This window comes from Cupressus sempervirens, chromosome 1 (assembly GCF_028749045.1).
Source record: "Cupressus sempervirens isolate cs-2001-9-10 chromosome 1, ASM2874904v1, whole genome shotgun sequence".
Classification (NCBI taxonomy): Eukaryota; Viridiplantae; Streptophyta; class Pinopsida; order Cupressales; family Cupressaceae; genus Cupressus; species Cupressus sempervirens.
This window is the reverse complement of record NC_143118.1, coordinates 313,301,172-313,326,305: the sequence shown is the minus strand read 5'-3', so window position 1 is coordinate 313,326,305 and position 25,134 is coordinate 313,301,172. Positions and strand designations below refer to the sequence as shown.

The 25,134-nt window shown below is 34.8% G+C and overlaps 1 pseudogene; it reads right to left on the bottom strand.

The window, feature by feature from the left end:
• LOC149577368 (DNA-directed RNA polymerase II subunit RPB1-like) overlaps positions 1–19,689 on the bottom strand; it is a 36,093-nt pseudogene extending 16,404 nt beyond the window's left edge.
• Between the last annotated feature and the right edge of the window lie 5,445 nt (positions 19,690–25,134).

The following is a 25,134-nucleotide window of genomic DNA, read 5'->3' as shown; positions in this document are numbered from 1 at the left end:
ATTGATGTTAAATATTGGAAAAACATGTAAATATCTCTTTTCAATTTAAGAAAACTAGCTAAGCAAAATTTCCTCTTATCCTTGAGAAATTAAATTTCTCTTATGATGAGAAAATATATGGTGGGATTTGGAACACAGTACTTAAGAAATTAAATTGCTCTTATGCTGAGAAAATATATGGTGGTATTTGGAACATAGTGCTTGGTTATGGCATAATTCAAACATGTGAAACAAACGAGATTCGTAGTACTGCAACAAAAAGTGGAAGTTTGAGCAATTACAAATTTGAAACAACTAACTTTTCTAGCTGCAATCCTATTCTATAACAAAACAACATCTTAATGGATTTCTGCATCTTATTCATTACCACAACATCTTATTTCTTAGCACTATGTGGGAACTATAGAAATGTTGTACCATTTTCTATTATGAAGAATTAGGTAGTTCCTAGGAGATTCTTGATATGTTTCTCCAAACATAAAGTACAACTATTATTGATTATCTTATTGACACATCAAACATTTGTTATTTAAAAATAGGATCTTGTTGTTATCTTGATAGACATGTAGCAGAAAGAACAAATGATAAATCATTAAAAAAGTATATAGAGAAGGCATGAAACTACAAAAGAGGGATTGTCAAGTACTTAAATAATCAGGGGAGAAGTAGTTGGAGCATATTTGAAGTTCCACTTAATTTTTTTGTCCATAGGCTACCTTTCTTCGATTTCAAGAGCTTATAAATAGGTGATCCATTATCACCATTGACCTCAACCTACATTTTATAGCTGCAATATAAATGCTGAAAAATCTAATAAGCATACTAGATAAGCTTGGTATTACTTATTTACAACATTGTTTCACTTATGGTAGATGAATTCACATAAATAGTTAAACAAAATAGTGAGGAAATAGAAAAATAGGAGTGATGTACTTACTTTCTCAAATACTAGAAATTCTACTTTAAAACGAGTACATGCCACTTCTACAATCTGCTCATTGTCACCTGATTCCTTTCCAGCAAATTGATTGCATGGGAAGGCTAGTATTTCCAATCCTGCAAAAAATTGGCCAACAAACTCTATAATATTAAACAATATAAAGACAGAAATAAAAGTTTGAAATCCAACTTAAAAGAAATTAATATTTTCTAGCTAAGAGGATGTTCGAAAAGGTTGTCAAGTCTGGCCATACATCTACTGAAGGTATTTTCTTAACATTTTCTAGAGCCTTTTCAACAAGCCCATTTTCTACATATCCTACAACCATAGCATTCCATGAGATGACATTTCATCGCAAATTTTCACAAAATAGTTCATGAGTCTTGTGAATGTATCCACATTTTGTATACATTTCTATTAGAGCATTCACAACTTTAACAACTTGTAAAAATCCTAGTCCAATAAGGCATTGATGTAACTCCATACCTTGTTCCCAACAGTGTATATATGCATGCATGGTCATAAAAACTCAATAGAAAGACATGGATTAAAAAATGCTCAAAAAAAACTAAAATAAAATCAATTTTGTAGACACTAAAAATAAAACCTTGTCCCTTTTTTTATAATTATAGGTAAGATAAGATGCATATTTATTGCAGCACAAGCCTTGTTATATAGATTACTTCATTTAGAATCAGCAAATATCTCCAAAAGAGCATTGTCCTTGTTTAAAATGATGGAGCCAGCTTGCATCTCTCACAAAAATTTGTCTTTCAACAATCTTGGAAATTAATTTTGTTGTAGTATGGTAATCAGAACATACCCAAAGGTTCTTAATAATACTAATAGTCATTCCAGAGGATGTGTTTAACAGATCAAATGCAATTTCCAATTTCTCACTATGGTGGCAAAGAAATAATTCCTTTTTCTCCTCCTTGATATCATTAAGTATGTCTTGAATCTGGAAAATGCCTGCCTACCTTCATTTCATCCTACAATCATAGCATTCCATGAGATGACATTTCTTTGGATATTTAGCAAACTAGTTTATGAGCCTTGTGAATGCATCCACATTTTTGTATGCTTGTCCATCAGAGAATTCACAACTACAACATCTGATAAAAATTCTTGTCTAATAAGGATTTGATGCAACTCCATACCCTGTTACAAAACTCCAACTTTGCCATACACTGGGAGGATGTTGGAAAAAGTTGTACACTTTGGCTTTACATCTTCCAATTACATTTGCATAAAAGAAGCCAAAGCCTTGTCAACAAAACCATTTTGTCTATATCTTGTGATCATCACATTACATGAGATCACATTTCTTTGAGGCATATTATCAAATAGTTCACCCACCTTGTCTATGCTTCCACATTTCACATATATGTCTACCTAGGAACTTGCAACTATAACATTTGACAATAATAACTTCTCTCCTATGCTTTGATGGATGTAAATGCCTTGTTGCAAAACTCCCATTTTGGAACAAGCTGGGAGAATGATTGCAAATGTGTGGAGTTTCTCTCTGCACTTGCCAATTGCATTTTCTTGAAAGTTTTGAAAGCCTTTTCAACAAAGCCATTTTTTTCATATCCTACAATCAATACAGTCCATGAGATCACATTTTTTTAATGTAGTTCTTTGAATAACTTTAAAGCCTCATCAAGAGGACCACTTGGATCATATCTTCCAATCATTACAGCCCATGAAACTATATTTCTTTGATCTGCTTCTTTGAAAATCTTTAAAGCCTCGTTGATACTGCCATTTTGTGCGAATCTTCTAATTTTTCTAGAGCACAAGTTTTTCATTTTGTTGTTTCCTTATAGTGGACTTTGGGTGCTGGTCACTCATCAATGCCATCACTAGCAGATGCAACTGTATTGTCATTCTACTCTGGAGAATCTATTCCAGATCGTGCATGGCAACCATGTGGAATTTTTGTGGCACATCTTCAAGAGCATAATTTAGCTATCAATGACATTGTAGTTTCACATGATCATAACTTTTTTGTAAGTGTATTTGATGATTCCACAATTAAAATATGGGCTAGCTAAAGACTAGAAAAAGCCATTACTTTTCGGCCAAGGTTGACCTACTTTGTAGATGATGGATGAGTACTTCATGTTAAAATGTTTACAAATGGACCACAAGTTGCTGTCACATCTAGCAGTGGAAGAATACATGTTTTCTTTGTAAATTATCTTTTAAGAGAAGATGACAGCATTGAAAGGTACACTAGTGTTGAAGGTGTTGCAAAGAAAGAGACAATGGAAGGAGCAGTTCTAAGTTTGTAAAGTTTTGGTATAGAAGATCCTCTGATGATTCTTTACAGCACCCAACATAATGATATTAATCTTTGGGAGTTAAGGGCATAGATAAATGCATGGACATTGAAAGCAAGTTCAAAAGAGGGCTACATTTCTATAATTGTGGTGGATCCATTTCAAAGTTGGCTTGTTTCAAGTTAATCCAGAGGGGTGCTAATCCTATGGGACGTGAGGTTTCATATCACTATCATTACATGGAAACATCCTATGGCTTTCTCCATAGAGAAAATGTGTCTTCATGCAGTAGCTTCAAATTATTTCCCCTATAAAATAGGTTATCCCCTGATATATGTAGCTGTAGAGATCAATGAGGTGGCTAAAATTGTCAATGAGCTTGGGGGAGTAACATTTTCTCTTGTTCATTGTTCCAAACAATTAAAAAGATACATTCAAAGTTTCATCACACCCATCATAAATAACAAAATAAGTTCAAGATTTGAAAGAGAGAGAGAATAATAACTATGAATATAAAAGGTCAGTATTCTTTTTGTGTAAAACATCATTCACCAAACATTAATGGTATGCATAATTCCTTCATGATTCATAAAATGGATTTAAGAAACATGACTTGGGGGCATTTTTCACCATCATGAGTGAGGAGGTGTTGCAGGACAGACATATTGTCAAGGGGAGATGTTATGACAGTTAAAGGAGGTAGTAATTTTGTTCATAGTTGGGAGGAATCACAAGGAGTTCAAAACATGTAATTAGATGATAGAAACAAACAAATTTGATTGGCATTGTTCATATGCATATTTCCAACAGAAAAAAATTATGTTTCTAGACTAGCTAAACATTAGTCGGTGGTAGTGTTGCTTCTAAATGGGCAATTATAACATCCAATTTTGTACCTGCAATGTGATGACTAATGGTTGATAGTTTGGTACCTCATTTCACATTCTAAGTATTTAAAATACACTATGTTGCAATAAGAAGACATGAGAGAGATATTAAAAGTAGCCAAAACACCTTCTGCAATAGCACTGGCTCTCTTTAATAACCTAATATAGTGTTCACAATGTTCAAACATTAATATGGCCCACGAGCATTGAAGCTCATTTGTTTAGGGAAAGAACTTATTGATTAGATGCCATTCATGCAAATTCATTTTTATAGAATTAAATGATAGAAGGAGCTCTTTTGCTCATTTTTGTTGGAGTATTTCCTATTTTCTTAGATTTTTCCACAATAACTTTCATGCCTAGTAATTATTTTGGCATATTCTTTGTGGATGTATATTTCCATGTTAGTGTATGAATTTTGATTGAATGTTGCAATAACTACAAATAGAATTTACTCTAGTTCTTTGTGGATGTATATTTCCATGTTAGTGTATGAATTTTGATTGAATGTTGCAGTAACTACAAGTAGAATTTACTCTAGGACATGGGTTTTGTGGAGCTACAAATAAGAAATTTTTTGATTGGATTAGGGAATATACACCACAGCTTATGGATCATTTCCAGACTAAGCTTAAGAGGTCAACATGTGAAAGAAACACAAAACAAAATTCTTGCCAGCCTATAAAGCTAATATTTATGGGTTAGATGAGTGGTATACACTATGAAGGAAAATACAGGGTCATTATGTGAGATAATACTAAGCACTTAATTCAATGAAATCCTAAAGCTATATATATATACCATTAGATGTCCTGGTAAGTAGTTCAACACTGATCCATTAGGTTGGTGTATCTCCTGCAAGATAAGGATTCTCTCTTATCTGAAGGTTACAAAAACTCTAGACCTTTTCATGTCCCTGAATAGAGTATTGCAAAGAAAAAGTTGACCACAACTACACTTACTAAAATTGACATATACCTGCCTCATTGAATTAATTATGCCAGGGAATGCCAATCATCTAAAAGAACGGATCACAGGAACATGTCAACCAACTAGCCTTTCATAAGTAGAAATTAAGATTGTTTTATGATTATGTTCAGAATTGTGATGTTTGTTGCCAAAATATTTTTATCCTTTTTAAGAACTCATTACTATGTTCCCATTATAGATGTGTTCTTTGTTTAGGGGATTATGAGATGAATGAAAATTTGCAAAAGCTACTTGTCTATAGGCATGCCTTCTATTTTGAGTGCATTGATCGCTGGCTTGCAAACAACACCACAGACCCACTTTGTACAACTTCACTTCTCCAAGATGCTCAAGTTGTTCCTTTGGATTTGCCCACATGTTATAATACTCAAGTAGATGCATGACCTTGTAATAGCTTCATCTTCGCATCAGATATTTCCTCTTCACGAAGGACCTAATATGCTGAGTGTACCAACTTCATATTCACAGAAAGTCTTTTGTCTTCACAAAGAGGCCTGATATGCTCAGTGTTCCAGTAGAAGAAAACAATAGAACCATCATTGGAAGGTTTTCAAGTGAAACAAAATTGATCTCTTCATACATTTGTGACGGTAAAAGTCATGTTGAAGTATGCCAACATGATCATACATTGGTTACAACAGATGTTGCAATAAATGCAGAGTCTAGGGAAACATGATTCTAAAATGGGGTTTGTCATATTAGTTTTTTGTCCTATTGGATGTTATTGTGGATGAGAATCACCTATAGTTTTGTCCGCACTATTAGACTGTACAAACATCCAACCAAACAGAAGTAGTAATTTTTTTAATAAATTGCTAGGAGAAACAAAAATATATATAATGCAGTAGATATGCTGCTCATGATATGTTATAGATCTTTTGCATCATAATTATAGAAACCTGACTGATGCATCTCTGATTCTCGGTTCCTTTCAATATTTTCTTAGTCATGTTCTCTTCATTAAGAATGGTTGGAACATTTGGTGCAATGAAATAGGTTTGGGTACCTCTTAAAAGGACGGGATAAAGATTAAGCTCTCCTAAGTAAGTGGTTTCCTAAAAGTGATCCTATAGCAGGGGGGAGGCTATCTAGTAGGAATTCCCACCCTAAGCCATAAAGACCTCCAAAGAATAGAATATTTGATAGACAATGAGTTGTTTGATAGAATACCTCATTGAAATCTGAGTGAGGATAACAATTGTGGAATCTTCAAAAAAGTACGTAAGCTGTTTGACAAAATTTCAAAGGAGATATCATCTCACAAAATGCAACAAAATGTTTCCAATATGTGCAGATTGATTGAGAAAGAAGCCTCTCAGAATAGTTGAACCAATGAAATGCACAAGGAGGACAACAATGACTTGAAACTATTGGAAAAGCATACATGCACACATATGGAATGTGGAGTTCTGACCAATATATACGATCTGTTTGCTAAAATGACAGGACATATGCGCAAGATATGGGTTTGTGTATAAAATATATTTGCAAGAAACACTTTACAAATCATCTCTCTATTGCGGAATAGAGGAGCTAAAAAATGGATAGAGACATTGACCTGAGTATCCAAGTATAGGATGTTACTGATTTTTTTTGAATCTGTACAAAGCTGTTTTCATTACGCTATCTACTGCTATTAGTGGCGATGTAGATGCATTTGGTCCAATCTCATTATCTCAATTTCTTGTTCAGCTTGACATTCATTTTTTGCCAGTAGCAGATGCAACCAGTGATCTAGTTTATATTTGGGTTTTTTTAAATATAGATACCACCATCCATCAAAGCATTTTAAACTGTCGGCTTCTATCAGATTGGAGATGCGAATGCCGTATACTGTTATAGTCGGTATTCATGTTGACTCGAATTATCACAAATTCTTTTTTCCGATAAGTGCATTGTGCTTCGCCCAACATCCTCTGTACTGGAAAGAGCAATTCTCATTGGTATTACAACTAGAGGGGGCATAAATCAATCACAATAATACTAATAATCTAATGCGTTGATCAACCTACCTCTTGGAGAGATGCAGTAATGTGAATAGAAGCGTCAAAGATCCTGAGAAATATACAAAATAAATATGAAATAGATTAATCATTTGGTAGCTGAAGAATGAACAGATTAGGGGATTGATTAGCTTTCACAAATGCCTGGTACACTGAGGTGAAGTAAAAGATGCAAGGGTTCAATGCCACGCGTATCCAAAATGTGCAGAGCCTTTCCCCCTAATTTTACAAACACAAAATTAAAATGATTACTATGAAAAGGCGGGGTCACCAGTTAGAGGGTAGATTATAACTAGCAATTACACTGCGCAATGGGACGTACCTCCAAAAGGTTTTTAAGGTCTATTAGAAAAACAATTGTGTACTTTTTAAATACAATCATATACTTAATAATATCAATTAGTATTTTATTTAGTGAATAATATTTTTTCAAAAAATTTCTTCGTAGAAAAGTCATAGCTTAAAATCAATTATTCATTTATTTATAAGGATCGAAACAAAACTTCTAAATCTTTAAAAGATAGAGAGTATTCGTAGTTTTATTTTCAAAGATAAGTCAATGTCATGGCTTGCGACTATTATCCATATATGGACCTAAAAACAATTCTAGCATTTGGAATATATTTTGGAATTCAGATTAAATAAAAGCAAGGATATTGTTTCTTACAACCAACAACCAAATGATTGTGCAACTAGACAAGGTAGTGGGAAAAACATGCTAAGGAACCCTAGAAGAAGCAAAATAGAAACAAAACCAAAGAATAACCAAAGAATAACAGAAAAGGAATATAGGAAAGAGGACAAAGAAATCTAATTAGGCCCTTGGACTACTCTTACCACTCTCAAGAGTCTTAAGCCGCTCCTCACTTAAGAAGTTGAGGAGTTCGCTATTATCAACACAATTGTTGACTTCTTGTAGAAGACATAGTTTTGTGGAAGCCTTATACATTACCCTAGAACAAAAAAATTCAATGGTTTGTGTCATCTTCTCTAACTCTATACACTTGACATTTTGTCAAACTTGTTAATTGGTTGAATATTTCTTTCAAAGCCTAGAGATCTCATCAAATAAAAAATCATCTTGTTGTTCAAGGAAGCTATCTTCTGTAACAACACCAGACAACTTGAACAACCTTTGGTAGAGGACCAAGCATTATTTGTCTTAGTGTTCATATTCTTGTTTGACTAGTTGAGGATAATGTAGATGTGTGATAAGCTATGGGAATTATCACAATGCTTCTAAGTGTTTAGAATATGTTGTTTGAGTTCAAGTTTAGCATTTCAAATTTTGAGCAAAGCTTAAATGTATTAGATTATAAAGGGGAAAATATGAGGTTTAACATAATTCTAGATATAAAATATGGTCAAGGATGTGATAACAAGAATATTATCATTTTACATAATTCTAAGGATGCATTGAAGATTATCTTATATTGTCATTTATGGAGCATTTTGGTGATCGAGAAGTTGAGATGCATAAACGATAAGCAAAAAAAAAAAAAAAAAGTATTTCCCCTACTTATGATGTAAAGATATGAAACTATAAATAATAATCATATACCACTATATTATATACTACTCACTACAATATTATTTATTTATATGTCCTATCATTTAAAATGTATTATTTAGTTGTGTATCCTTACATGTCTAATATTATCAAAATTCTATTTTTTTCTTGAAATTTGTAAATTTACAATAAGACTAATGATGTGTAACTCTCTTGGTCAAAATATTATTTCTTCATTATTTTATTAATATACAAGTATATATAACATACCTTTTCAAGCATCATACACATCATAGTAATGTTGGTGGAGAAGATAAATTATTAAAAGGCCTAGTGCTTGAAACCTATTTAAGTGAAGATCACATACTATTAGAGGTTATTATTATATAATAATGAAACCTAAAGTTTATCATCTAGAAAGGATTAAAGTATAGGTAAGGAAATCTTAATGACAAGAATACATAGTAAAAATATTAAAGCTATTTTATGTCAAGGTACATTTCCTAGTTAATAGTTAGAAACTCATTTGTAATGAAATATTTAAAGTAAAAACAATCTATAGAAAATTATTGAAGTTATATTTTATAATATTATTTGATAAAAAATCAACTTAAAAACTTAAAAATAATGAAATCTAATAAGAGGAAAAAAACTCAATTCAATAAAAAAAATATTATAACAATTAAAAACTTATTATTAGTTAACTATGCATAAAAATTAAATAATAATGTTATTATGAGTCTTTAAATATTATTTAGCTATATTATAATATACAGAATAGTTTTTTCAACTAATATTAAACCTATAATAGATTGGTTATATATTAGATATTATTTTATAAGTAAATTAAATTTATTTATTATAATATAATAATTATTTAAAAAGTATTTTTTTAAATGAAATAATGTAGAAAAATAATTCATTTTCTTATTTTGGAAAAAAACCCTTCATATCTCAGTCAATATCAATTGAGAGGATATTTTAAAAATTACCTAATTATGACTCCTTGATATGACAAAAACCCAACCATGAGTAATAAAAGTTATAAAAAACTTAAAATTTATTAACATGATAAAATAATTATTGATCATCTAATCATTTGTTTGGGTGACTAATTAATTAGTCATTTATTTGATCATTTATTTAGTCACTAATCTTTGTCTAACCTTGTGATTTTACCTGATGACCAAAATAGTCATTTATTTAGTTACTTGTACTTATAAATTAAAAAATATTATTAAAATTTGATCACTTTTAGTCACATGACTAAAATGTTTAGTCTTGTGACTAAAAGTTTTAGTCACATAGTCATTTATTCACTAAAATTTACTAGTGTTCCATCCAAGAAGCATATATCACCCTAAGCCAATTAAACGATAGGATGAAAATTAATTCACTTTCAACAAAATTTTGAGTATAACAAGCATCTTAGGGATTCTTACAAGAATTAACACGATGTTCACAAGAGCATTACAAGTTCTTGTAATGCTATTTCACATATTGTAATTGTATTCAGTTTTGAATGGCCATCTGTGTTACAAGCATAAATGTTCTTTAAGGTCTTTTAATTCTAGAGATGAATTTTATTCTGAAGCTTTTTTATGACAACCCACTCAATGCATATATTGTTGTTCCACATTATGCTGATTTGACTTTCATTGGTTGATTTGGGTCTAGACATGACGTTATTCACTACCTTTTTTATATATTATTTTTTTGTAGTGAGGTTCTAGCCTGAATGAATGTATTAACAATCAAAGTTGTGAACCTTGGTTGAGATCCTTACAAATATATTTTCAAATTGGACCTCAAATAGTTTTCTCAGTCACCCCCTGTACACAGATACTAAAATTGTAGTTAATTACAAAATTAATATTGAATTAACACAAGTTTAATTGAGAAGTATTATGTACCTCAATAGGCTAGATTATTATTGACCGGGAAGCTTTATCTTAGAGTAGTTGGTTTCCTAAATCTTTAGTGCCATGACACTCTTATGGAATGTGGAATTAGGTATGCTAGCTAAGGAATGTTCTTTAAAAGGCAGAGGAAAATCATGACTCACATGTTTCCAATCAATATAAATGTTTGAATTTCTTCTCTAATTTTTTCTATTTATGATCTTCTTAAAACTTAACTTTCTAAATGCATTGACAGGGAAATAAAGATCTTCTAGGAATTGAAGGCTAATCATGTTTAATACTTACAATTCTCTATTTTTATCTAATAATTTAAAAAAGATTGTACAAGTTTTTTCAAAGAGCAACACTTGTCACTAACATCATAAGAAGGAATATCCAAGGAGACTTACAACTGATCCTCCACCACCAAATTCAAGAGAAAACAAAAATCCACTACTAAAGAGATAGTAACAATGATCATCCCTAGTCTCTCCCTTATCACAAAATGATTACCATCAAAATTTGCATTTCCAATTGTGTCATGTGCGTTGAAGTGATAGTAAAATTTTCACTCTCTTACCTAATGTCTCCCATTTCTGAAACTCCTAGGGAAGGGAAAGGTAATCTTCTCCGTACTTCAAAACACAATGAGTTCTATTTTTTCCCATATTGATAATCGTTGACTTAAAGTATAGTCAAAGTATTGACAGCCCATTGGAACTCAACCTTTGAACATCCCATCTATAAATGACCTCATAAAGAAAGTTCAATAAACCCACATGAAACAGTGAAACAAAAGTTGCATACTTTTGAAGATGATCAGAGTGCAGGTGATCAATATGTCTCAAATCTATATTCAATTCTTTTACTATGCATATAAATGGTTTGTTATATAAGAGACTTATATCCACCAGATAAATAATCATTTTCTTACTATGTTTTCCTTATCCTTGGCTGATCTCTGATAGACCATTTCTTAACCATCCTCCTTCGATCTATAGGTCACTGTATTAATCTAGTTCATCTTGTCTCTACTCTAATTAATAAGAATTGGCAATCTCAAGGATTTCCAAAAGAGGAATGGGTCCAAGTGGAATTAAAACATAATAAATAGTGTATTACAAAAAGGAGAATGATATGTTCTTTGCAATCTACTCCCTTATACATTCTATCAATGTTCCACATTGAACCTAATAGAGAAAATCATAACACATAACTAGCAACATAGAACATACCTCCTAGCCACCTCAAGAACATAAAATTTCAAAAAGAAAAGTGAACAAGTTTAAATTCAAAGTCTCAAAGCTCAAGAGCACAAAAAATAAAAATAAATAAATAAATATGAACAAAACCCACATTTGATGTAATCACAAAAAATCTAGTGGCTAGATAGTTACAAGCTGATTCAAGCTAATCCTTCATCACCATTAAGGTTGAAAATAATATACCCAATTGAACACCAATTTACATATACAAATTGACTAACATTACTCACAAAGAGGGAGTAGAAGCTACACACTACCTTGCACCCAAGGTGCACTAAAGAACATAAACAAACTCTTGGAGATCATATAATCCTAAATTTACATAATCTGGTAGTAACACATTTCATTAACTTATGAAACATTTACCATGTTCCATGATTTGTCTTTCAAAAAATGACATGCTAGATATGATTTCCAACAATATAATTAAGATCCTTCCATCACACACTGCAAGTTTCAACATCACCCGAGATGGCATTGCAGAATGAAAATAGAATGTGATCTCCAAAAAATGAGAGAGGTTATTGTAGGTCTCTGCAACATGGTCCTATATGAATTGGAATCTCATGCATATCTTGCGTGAGCTCTGAGATATGCTCCGTCAAAGATTGCAGCCCTGCGGCATTTAGTGACCCTTAGGGACATTCCGGTTCAGCGTGCCTGAAAAGTTTGAGCACTAAAGGGGACAAGAAGAGGTTGGGGATAGGGTTTATCCAGCCACTCAGACCTAATGGAGCAGACAGTTTGATCCCACGATGAAAGATGAGAGAGATTTGGTAGGTGGCAACTTTGTACTTGCCAACACTACAAGTTTTAGCATCACCTGAGATGGCGTTGTAGAATAAAAATGGAATGTGATCTCCAAAAAGTGAGAGAGGTTATTGTATATCTCTAAAACATGATCTTGTAGGAACTAGAATCTCTCATCCATATCTCGCAAAAGCTCTGAGATATCCCCCGTCAAAGATTGCAGCCCTATGGCATTTAGTGACCGTTAGGAACATTTTAGTTCAGCATGCTTGAGAAAGTTTGAGCACTGAAGGGGACAAGATGAGGTTGTGGATAGAGTTTACCTAGCCACTTAGAGCTAAGGGAGTAGACAGTTTGATCCCATGAAGAAAGATGAGAGAGATTTGGCAGGTGGCAACTTTGTACTGGCCAACACTACAAGTTTCAGCATCACCCGAGATGGCATTTTAGAATGAAAATAGAATGTGATCTCCAAAAAGTGAGAGAGGTTATTGTAGGTCTCTACAACACGGTCTTGTAGAAACTAGAATCTCATCCATATCTATAATGAGCTTCGAGATATGCCCCGTCAAAGATTGTAGCCCTATGGCATTTAGTGACCCTTAGGGACATTCTGGTTTAGCACATCTAAGAAAATTTGAGCACTGAAGGGGACAAGATGAGGTTGGGGATAGGGTTTACCCAACCACTCAGAGCTAATGGATCATACAATTTGATCCCACGACGAAAGATGAGAGAGATTTGGCAGGTGGCAACTTTGTACTAGCCAACACTATAAGTTTCAGCATCTCCTGAGATGGCGTTGTAGAATAAAAATGGAATGTGATATCCAAAAAGAGAGAGAGGTTATTGTAGGTCTCTATAACATAGTCTTGTGGAAACTAGAATCTCATCCATATCTCACACGAGCTCCGAGATATGCCCCGTCAAAGATTGCAGCCCTATGGCATTTAGTGACCCTTAGGGACATTTCGGTTCAGCACACCTAAGAATGTTTGAGAACTGAAGGGGATAAGATGAGGTTGGGGATAGGGTTTAGTTGGCCACCTAGAGCTAATGGATCAGACAGTTTGATCCCATAATGAAAGATGAGAGAGATTTGGCAGGTGGCAACTTTGTACTAGCCAACATTGCAAGTTTCAACATCACTCGAGATGGCATTGTAGAATGAAAATAGAATATGATCTCCAAAAAATGAGAGAGGTTATTTTAGGTCTTTGCAACATGGTCTTGTAGGAACTAGAATCTCATCCATATCTTGCACGAGCTCCGAGATATGCCCTGTCAAAGATTGCAGCCCTGTGGCATTTAGTGACCCTTAGGGACATTTTGGTTCAGCACGCCTGAGAACATTCGAGCACTGAAGGGGAAAAGATGAGGTTGGGGATAGGGTTTACCTGATCGCCTAGAGCTAATGGAGTAGACAGTTTGATCCCATGAAAAAAGATGAGAGAGATTTGGCAGGTGGCAACTTTGTACTAGCCAACACTACAAGTTTCAGCATCACCCAAGATGGCATTGTAGAATGAAAATGGAATGTGATCTTCAAAAAGCAAGAGAGGTTATTGTAGGTCTCTACAAAACGGTCCTGTAGGAACTAGAATCTCATCCATATCTGGCATGATCTCCAAGATATTCCCCATCAAAGATTGCAGCCTTATGGCATTTAGTGACCCTTAGGGACATTTCAGTTCAGCGTGCCTGAGAACGTTCGAGCACTGAAGGGGAGAAGATGAGGTTGGCGATAGGGTTTACCTAGCCCCCCAGAGCTAATGGAGCAAACAGTTTGATCCCATGATGAAATATGAGAGAGATTTGGCAGGTGGCAACTTTGTACTGGCCAACACTACAAGTTTCAGCATTAGCCGAGATGGCGTTGTAAAATGAAAATAGAATGCGATCTCCAAAAAGAAAGCAAGGTTATTATAGGTCTCTACAACATGGTCTTGTATGAATTGGAACCTCATCCATATCTTGCATGAGCTCTGAGATATGCCCCATCAAAGATATTTGAATTCATAGTGTTTAATGAGAATATAATTGAGGCTTGCTTTACTTTTCTATGTTAAGTTTGGCTTTCAATTTTGGTTATATGTGAAAGTTCCACTTTCATAAGTAACATGGATGTAATAATACTAAATTAAGTATAGGTCCATGGTTCTAGAAACTTCACATAGCTTCTCTTCAACTATGGATCCTGTAAGCATTGTACCATGACTATTGGTGTTGTGAGAATATACAAAGCATAAATATTGTTTGACCAAATGTCTTCAATGAACATGAACTATATGGAAGAAGAGAAGACATGTTGCAAAGTCTTTGAAAATTTTCTTCAAGAAATGTAAGGAGTCATGAGTCATTCATCCGAATTATTTGGTAAAATAAGAGGAGGAATGAATCAACCTTGATGATAGAGGTAAATTATGAATAATATTTATTTAATCACATTTTTTGAAAAAAATTTAATGACCTTTAAATACAATTGAAAGAAATGGAATTGATCTCCCTTACTCATGTAGATGAATAAAATTGGAATTTAAAAAAGAGAGGGACATCCACCATAAAACCATGCAATCATGAACTTCTTCATGGGAGTATTATAAGTTCATTGTTAGATGGATATGCCAAATGTGGAAGAATTAAAAGGAAAATATGTTGATTGATTGAATATAAAACCAAACATGTGGAATATTTAAAAATATATCATGGGGCTATTAATAAAATCAAACTCTACAAACATGGGTATTCAAACTATGAACAAAAAAAGCATCATTATTGAGGTTTTAGCATGTTGTGCAAGATAGGGTCTTATTGAAGCTAACAAGAAGCATCATTTGTATAGGGTATGTGCAGGATCATGGTGTGCCAAAAAGTGGTGACCTGGAAAAATATGTAGTTCTGAAATGCCTCAAAGAATTTCAAAATCTATTCCAACTTTTTTTCCACCCATCCTGATACTAAATGAAAAAAATTAATACCTTCATAATTCCTACTATATATTTTGATACCAACCTTATATGCTCATCTTTAAAACATCCCAAAAATGTGTTTTTGGCATGTTCTTATGTGTTTTTTACTTCACGCATGTAGCTGATGTCTTTTTTTAAACCAAAATTTGATGTAATGAAAAGGGTTTCTTAAGAATGTTCTTAGCTTTTCATAAATATAAGTTTTGTCAAATTACAAGTTCAGTAAGTAATTATTACTTATTTTCTAATGGAGTTAGCTACAAAGTGCTGATTGACATATTAGTTGAAAAATAGCTATAACTTTCAAACCGTATAAGATTTTTGAAATCCAAAAGATGCGTCACATTCTATGCTTTGACTAGTATAAGAAAAAAAAAAAAAAAAAAAACTTAATTTTGATTTTTTTGAACTAGTTAAGGTGGTCAGACACAGGATTTTTTAATTCTGAAAACAATATAGTAGAAGATTCATAATTAATTATTTATTTGGAATAAAATTTTCTAAAAATATGCATCACATCTAGGCATGTGTCTACTTTTTATATCTAAAATTATATTAAAAAATATTATCATTTTATTATGATTAAGGTGGTCAGACATACACCTATTTTTTATTTTCACCCTGAAATTTTTGTAGTACTACATTAAAATCCAAACTTTTGACGAATCAAATAATTTTTTCTCTAGATAAGGCATTGTAGTTTAGAAACTAGATTCAATTTTCTATAGATTATTTTCTTACAAATTTTTGATATAAAGTCCAGAACCACTTTAAAATTATGTGTCAAGTTGACATAACCCTGATTTGCTGATTTTTCACTTCCACTTAAGGCCATATTTTGGTACACCATGATCTTGCACATACCCTATATAGTGTTTTATAGGCATAAAATTAAAGTGGCATAAAACCATTCACATGCAAAAACATCTAGAACATGTGATAAAATCATACGTTCAAACCATTCATGTAGCCATAGTCACAAATTTCATCAAAGAATTCAACCAACATAAAGGTGCTAAACTTTGTCAGCTATGGATAACTATTGATCTTTAAATATAAAAACATTTGTATGGGTCTAAGGTAATATGCATTATGAAATTTCTTTGTTTTCCAAAATATTATATCTTAAAATTCACAATCATGAAATCTTAGCATCCAATCAACTAATCCAGTAATACAAGCATCAAACCAATGTGATAACAAAATATCAAAGTTCATTCCATAAGGTCTAACAATATCATATAATTCATTTAGTCTTCTTAACATGCTCACTAGTCCATTAGTCTATAATCTTTTGTAACTCGACATGTTACAATCAAAATTATATATGAATTTTATATTGAATTTCAGTACTAATGAAATTTTAATGTAAACTCTTTCATACCTTAGTCATTGGCTTAGAACTAGTGAATGCAATAAGGACTCGTTGATCAATATAATGATGAAGATGTAAAGGAATCTCTGATGTCAATAGCTAAAAATGATAATACACGAGACTCAAATGTAGTTATGAAGAATACACATTTTCTTTTGTCTCCATATCAAATAAAATATTTTGGTACCTCTGTGAATTTAGTATGACATCCTTCATTTTATAGTGTTGATCCCAAAGCTACAACACTTATTATTTATTACACATGTATGTAAATCTACTAAGCATTAAATTCAACAACTTTGTGTGCAAAATAATGTACTATATGTTAGATTAATAAATTCATTTTCTTAGTAATTAAATTATATTGATATAATTACTAAGTTACTTATTATATTGATATAGTTTACTTATAATTCCTTTCAATTTATAACTAATTGAAATGATTTCCCCAATTTTCCATCTAGTCACTAGAAAATTGGATTTGTTGTCTCTTTCTCTTAAAGAACTAGATCTACTAGTTCCTTTGGTCTAGAAGCCTTCCATTGAGATTGGGGTTTTAAAAGGTTCAAGGGTTGAGGAACTTTTTATACAATATCTTGAAGAAGGAGAGGTCATGTATAATGGTTTTGAGGAAGGCTAGAGTTCCATCCATGGTGTTGCAAAATGGCCAAGTGGAGGAGGAGGTAGAAGAATAAATAGAATAAATTCATGAGAAGGAGGGTCATGGGGGTAATGGAAAATTTGGGGAGGGAAGCAATTAGGAGAATGGGTCAAATATGCTTCTCAACTAGAAGGAGAGTATTGCATTGGACACTGATACTAGTCCACCTCGTAGCAAGATCACCTTGTTAAGGAGATCACTACCAATCAACATTTTACCTATAAGCCTACAAGACTTCATCTCTTGGTAGTGGTAATTGCGGTAATTATGGTTGAATGTGTTTGAAATAGAAAAATAAATGAAGGGTGTTTTGCATGAGACTATTCACTCATCACAGGTTGTATGGATTCAAACCTACAACCTAGCTTTTATACCATTATACAAATTACAAATTATAAGACTGTGCCTTTCATGATAGTCGCATTTTCATATTGGCAAATGAAGAATGACTTTTGGAACAAACATAATAAATAATTCCAAATATAAATGAAGCCAATGTATTGTATTATAAGCTCGAATGGTAAAGAACAAGCCCAAACATTTATTAATGTGTAGCATTTATAATTGTCAAGTTCATGTGAAGAAGTCATCGTTCATATTCTCATTGTTGTGTAATTTGATGATAAGAAGAATACAATGATATAGAGGTTGATAGTGACTTAAAACTTTACAAAATGCAATCAATGAGAATTTTACATTGAGGGGGGAGTAATAATCAATGTTTCATTCTCACTGTTTGAAAAACTCTTATATAAAGAGGGAGTAGACAGATGATATGGTTTAGTCTTCTTCCGAGAATCTTAGTCATATTGGTTCAGAAGGATTCATGATACAACTACTATACTTAGCATGACCAATTGATGCTAAAAACCTTAGTATTGATGCTACAAACCTTAGTATTGAGATAATTTAACCTCTACAATTCCAGGCATAAGATGATTAGCATACACTGGTACTTGAACAAAGAACACTAATAAATATTGAGGATGTGAATTGATAATACCATTTCACAGATGATTTTGGCATCTCACCCTTTATCACTTGTGTATCAACTTTATTAGCCCTCTTCTTTGGTGACCTACAAATGGAGAATTAGCACAGTAAAAAATCTAAGATAAGATTTTAAAAAGGGTCCTATTAAAGAATCTAATATAAATTCAAATAATGAATCTAGATTCTAAACAAATCAAAACTAAATCTCATCACTTACACATCATAACAATATGGTCCACCTTAGTCATGTGATATTCTTGGGGAAGAGGTTGTAACATTGTATTTGGATCCAATTGATCACTTTTTCTCTCTCTCCCAATTCAATCTAGTGAGCAAACTAGATCTGCTCAACATTTTAATGTCTCAAGTATTGCCTCATGGTCTGACTTGCGAACTTTCCAAAGAATCTTATTATGTGGTTTTCCACCATATTTTATCAAGTGGACATTTGATGGGACAACAAGGTTTAAATAATGAAGAATATTCCTCTTTTTTTGCAAATCCTCGAATAACCACAAGTTAGGATTCTTCATAGGATATCATCTAAGCCATGTGCCTGTTACAACCACCACACCAACATGGTACTCTAAACCTTCACCATCTATAACCAAGTGATCCAATTTTTATTTGGCTTCAACACAACGACACAAATAATAATATGTCCCTTCTTCATTGTCTTCAGGTGCAATAACAACAAAAACATGGCCTGCAGTGACAAATGTACAAAATGCGGTCATTAATTTAGAAAAAACTTGGGTAAAAGTTATAAAGTTACATATTGAAATTACAAAGATATATATATATATATTACCAGGTTGCACTAGATCTAACAAGTAGTCAAAGTCAATAGATGAATCCATCTCTACCATTTTTAGTGCTTGTGGGGGACAATAGGTCTCAATTGGGTCCAAAACCCATATATCCCATTTGTCCACCCATTCAATTGACTCACAGTCATCCCAATTTTCCTCTGCACATGATGGACAATAGCATGCCATTTTTCGTGTGTGGATACTCCATGAACCTGCATCAGAGCTTCTAAAAGAGTGTAACTCACTAGATTATGTGCAACAATCCTGATATGGTGCAATGTTAGTATTATCTATCAAACAAAAAAATCTATGAACTGTAGACTCACCTTCCTTACCTAGACCCATTGTACCGTTACACCATTAGACGATAGATTTTGCATCTATCAATATTGCTCCATCTTTGTACTTTAGTTCTTCACGAGCCAAGGCTCTTTTGATGCATGCACCTACACCATCGTGCTCTCCCTTACCATGACCAGCCTCTGTGAAATTCCACATATATTGAATTCTACACAACCTGTGCATCCTGCTCAACCAATAGAACATCCATGCATTCTTGAATTGAGATGCACAATTGTCTGACCAAATAATGTGTTGACGATATAATATGCCCCTGTTAGCCAAATCTCCATAAAATAGTTGAAAACAACCATGTACAAACTTCATAGAATGTGATCGATCATTGCTGATGTAAAAATGGTACTCCCTCAAAATCTTCCTGTCGTCCTCTATACTTGTAGGTGAATGCATGAATGTTATCTGAACAAATATGGAAACCTATTGAGATGTATAATACTTCAAATTCTTTCACCTCATATTGTGGTTGTAGTGTGTAGTTCTCTGCAAAATCTACAACCAAAACAATGTATCCAATGGAAACGTATCCTTGCACAACTTGAATTGTAAATCCAACCATTGAGCTCTATGGGTATGCCTTGCATACTCGTACATAATCTTTTCACGAAAAATCTTCATGAACTCATACACTGGAATCTTTTCAATAACTAGATCACATCTTTTACCATGTTTCTCATCTTTTAGAGCATATGTCACTGTCTTGAATTTTTCGTAATCTACTATTTCATTTCCAATTGCATGTGTACTATCCATATGTTGAGAAGTTGATAAAAGTTGCAAAGAACCACAAAATAAGCACATACCATCCAAGCATGATGTCTTGTAAAATTGTTGGTCATCCCCTATTTCACATAAAATGTTGGATATGAATTCCTTTGAAGATCTTGGTGGCTCTTTTATGTCACAATCTTGCAAAACAAACTGAGAATGAAAAACTACGCATATGTGCCTAAAAATATCAAAATGGTTAGAAAATTCAATATGTATCCTACTACAACAAGTTGTGCGTGTGTGATTTATTTTCACATAAAAAGGTTTACCCATCTCAAAAAATCTTTGACTTATTTGAATTTGAGAATACATACCAATAAATTTTTCAAAAAATTGTGTCTGGGTTGAGTCCAAAAAATGTTTTGCATGTGGCTCGTGATTTCAGCTACCAATCTTCCTTCTTACAACATCTCTTTGATTAGGAGAAACATGTGTGTTATTTTTCAAAAAATCTTCAATCAATGATTTCAAGGCTTCACTAATTTCTTTATCCTTTCGCGGTAGTCTACCACTAAATGTCCATAACTCATTTTTTGTGCAATCTTCTAATCTCTCACGCCTTAGCATGGCTCTCCTTAAGGTACCTCTACCAATTTTTAATGTTCTTCTTGTCTTTCTAATGAGTCGAGCTTTCTTCATTTGGCTACTTACTATTTTCGATGTGAGTACTCGTCTTGTGATATTACTATCTTTGGTCTATGATTTAGAACCCACTTTTTCATAAGCACTCATTAGATTCTTTACAATATTTCTTTCATTTGAATCATCCATCATTCTTAGCCCAAGAATCTTCATGATAGGCCTAAATTTCAAATTCCTCATCATTTCAACAAATAATTGGCATTGATCTGTAACATGTAATTCTTCAAAAAATAATCTCCACATATGATTAACTTTTCTTTGACAAGTACACTTGCTAATCTTGTCAGGCACTGATTTCAAAATGTTAGTATCAATATCAATCAAATGTTTTGGTTTTTTAAAACAAATTCTAGAAGGTGTTCTAATCTCTTCAATTCTCTCAACATTTTGAACATCAATATAAGGTTGAGTGTATTGCGTACCTTGAACCGAAGATAATGTGCCTTGGCAATAAGATGTAAAAGATGGAATATCACCTACTTGATGTGTTGATGTTGTGCTTTCAACATGACATGATGGAGTGTGTATATCGTCAGATCTATAAATCAGTGTCTCTTCAACATGAGAGGATGATATGACTTCAACATTGAAAGATGGTGTAACGGATGATATGACTCCAACATTTGAAGATGGTGTAGTAGACGATATGACTCCAACATTGGAGGATGGTGTAGCTTCACAATTCAATTGTCTTCTTGAGCTTAACAATCTCATTTGTTCTTTTTATCTTTCTAATTCTTTCTCCTTATTTCTTTGTACTGGTGGTTCTTGATCCTCTTCGAAAGTTAATTCTTCATCATTTCTTTGCAATTTTCTTTGTTCACATAGTAATTTTATTTTATCTCTTTTAATTGTCAAATCTCTCTCCCTATTTACATTTGTTTGAATCTTTGGTTTCTTCCTTGGCATGATGATGATTTCTACATGTCAAATTATTCAAACATCTGAATTACTTAAAATGCGTAAATTAAAAATTATTCAATTACATATAAAAATTATAATTATTTGAACGAATACACAATATATATCAAATGACTTGTCAAATTTCTAACCATTTCAAAATAACATTTGATTCAAACATACAATTTTCAATGAATTCACTATATATTACATAACATATCAAATTATAATCAAATTTGTATCTATATATCGACAAACAATATTTAAAATGGATTGCACTAACCTTTTCTATTAAAGGAGTATTTAAAAATTCTTCAAATCACATATCCAATGATTGAATTTCGTGTTCCCTAGCTTCCAAAAGTGTTGAAATAGTGTTTTCTAGATGTTGAAACCCATGTTTTCTATCGGAATAACAGAGAGTATAACAGACCAAAAGTTAAAAATGGATGAAATGGGCCCCAAGGTTGGTTTTTGACCATTTTTTGATGATTTGAGATAGTGCATATGCACTACACTGTGTACGCCCTATAAAGCGCATACGCACTATAGTGTATACGCACTATCTCAAAACACATCACTCCCCATCCTCCCTACTCTCTATCGTCCCTACTCTCTCTCCCATCCCCTCCCTCCCTCTCTCCTTACTCTCTCCCATCCTTTACTCTCTCTCACTCTCCCTCTCCCACCACCTACTCTCTCTACCTCTCTCACCCCCTCTCCTCTCCCATCCCCAGCTCTTTAGATCTCTCACACACACTCTTATCCCCCCTATCTCTCTCCCTCTCCCTCTCCTACCACCTAATTTCTCTCCCCCATCCCCTATACTCTCTCTTCTCTCCCATCCCCTACTTTGTCTCTCTTACACACATTCACATTCCCCCTCTCTCTCCCTCTCCCACCGCCTACTTTCTCTCCCCCATCGTTGTACTCTCTCTACCACCCCCTACTCTCTCTCACACTCACACTACTAGTACCTACTATCTCTCTCTCTCTCTCTCAAGTTCTCTCTCTCCCTCTCTACTCTCTCTCTCCCCCATCTTGTACAAGCTCTCTCTGCCTCTCCCACTCTGTCTCCCATCACCTACTTTCTCTCTCCCATCCCCTGCTCTCTCTCTTGTCTCCCATCCCCTACTCTCTCACACTCTCACACTCTCCCCCATCCCCTAATCTCTCTCTCCTCTCCCATCCCCTACTCTCTCACACTCTCACTCTCTCCCATCTCCTACTCTATCTCTCTTACACATACACCCCCATCCCCCCTCTCTCTTTCCCTCTCCCATCGCCTACTTTCTCTCCCCCATCATCGTACACTCCTTCTGCAACCCCCTACTCTCACACTCTCACACTCTCTCCCATCCCCTTCTCTATCTCTCTTACACACACTCCCATCCCCCCTCTCTCTTTTCCTCTCCCACTGCCTACTTTGTCTCCCCCATCATCGTACTCTCTTCGTGCCACCCCCTACTTTCTCAAAACACATAACTCCCCATCCTCCCTACACTCTATCCTCCCTACTCTCTCTCCCATCCCCTCCCTCTCCCTCCTCCTACTCTCTCCCATCCTTTAGTGTCTCTCACTCTCCCTCTCCCACCACCTGCTCTCTCTACCTCTCTCAACCCCTCTCCTCTTCCATCCCTGGCTCTTTAGATCTCTCACACACACTCTTATCCCCCCTATCTCTCTCCCTCTCCCTCTCCTACCACCTAATTTCTCTCCCACATCCCCTACTCTCTCTCTTCTCTCCCATCCCCTACTTTGTCTCTCTTACACACATTCACATTCCCCCTCTCTCTCCCTCTCCCACCACCTACTTTCTCTCCCCCATCGTTGTACTCTCTCTACCAACCCCTACTCTCTCTCTCACTCACACTACTACTACCTACTATCTCTCTCTCAAGTTCTCTCTCTCCCTCTCTACTCTCTCTCCCCCATCTTGTACAAGCTCTCTCTGCCTCTCCCACTCTCTCTCCCATCACCTACTTTCTCTCCCCCATCCCCTTCTCTCTCTCTTGTCTCCCATCGCCTACTCTCTCACACTCTCACACTCTCCCCCATCCCCTACTCTCTCTCTCCTCTCCCATCCCCTACTCTCTCACACTCTCACTCTCTCCCATCTCCTACTCTATCTCTCTTACACATACACCCCCATGCCCCCCTCTCTCTTTCCCTCTCCCACCGCCTAATTTCTCTCCCCCATCGTCATACTCTCTCTACCACCCCCTACTCTCACACTCTCACACTCTCTCCCATCCCCTACTCTGTCTCTCTTACAAACACTCCCATACCCCCTCTCTCTTTTCCTCTCCCACCGCCTACTTTCTCTCCCCCATTGTCGTACGCTCTCTCTCTGCCACCCCCTACTTGCTCAAAACACATAACTCCCCATCCTCCCTACTCTCTATCCTCTCTACTCTCTCTCCTATCCCCTCTCTCTCCCTCCTCCTACTCTCTCCCATCCTTTACTCTCTCTCACTCTCCCTCTCCCACCTACTATCTCTACCTCTCTCAACCCCTCTCCTCTCCCATCCTTGGCTCTTTAGATCTCTCACACACACTCTTATCCCCCTATCTCTCTCCCTCTCCCTCTCCTACCACCTAATTTATCTCCCCCATCCCCTACTCTCTCTCTTCTCTCCCATCCCCTACTTTGTCTCTCTTACATGCATTCCATTCCCCCTCTCTGTTCCTCTCCCGCCTCCTACTTTCTCTCCTCCATTGTCATACTCTCTCTACCACCCCCTACTCTCTCTCACACTCACACTACTACTACCTACTATCTCTCTCTCTCAAGTTCTCTCCCTCCCTCTCTACTCTCTCTCTCCCCCATCTTGTACAAGCTCTCTCTGCCTCTCCCACTCTCTCTCCCATTGCCTACTTTCTCTCCCCATCCCCTACTCTCTCTCTCATCTCCCATCCCCTACTCTCTCACACTCACACTCTCCCCCATCCCCTACTCTCTCTCTCCTCTCCCATCCCCTACTCTCTCACACTCTCACTCTCTCCCATCCCCTACTCTATCTCTCTTACACATACACCCCCATCCCCCCCTCTCTTTTTCCCTCTCCCACTGCCTACTTTCTCTCCCCCATCATTGTACTCTCTCTCTGCCACCCCCTA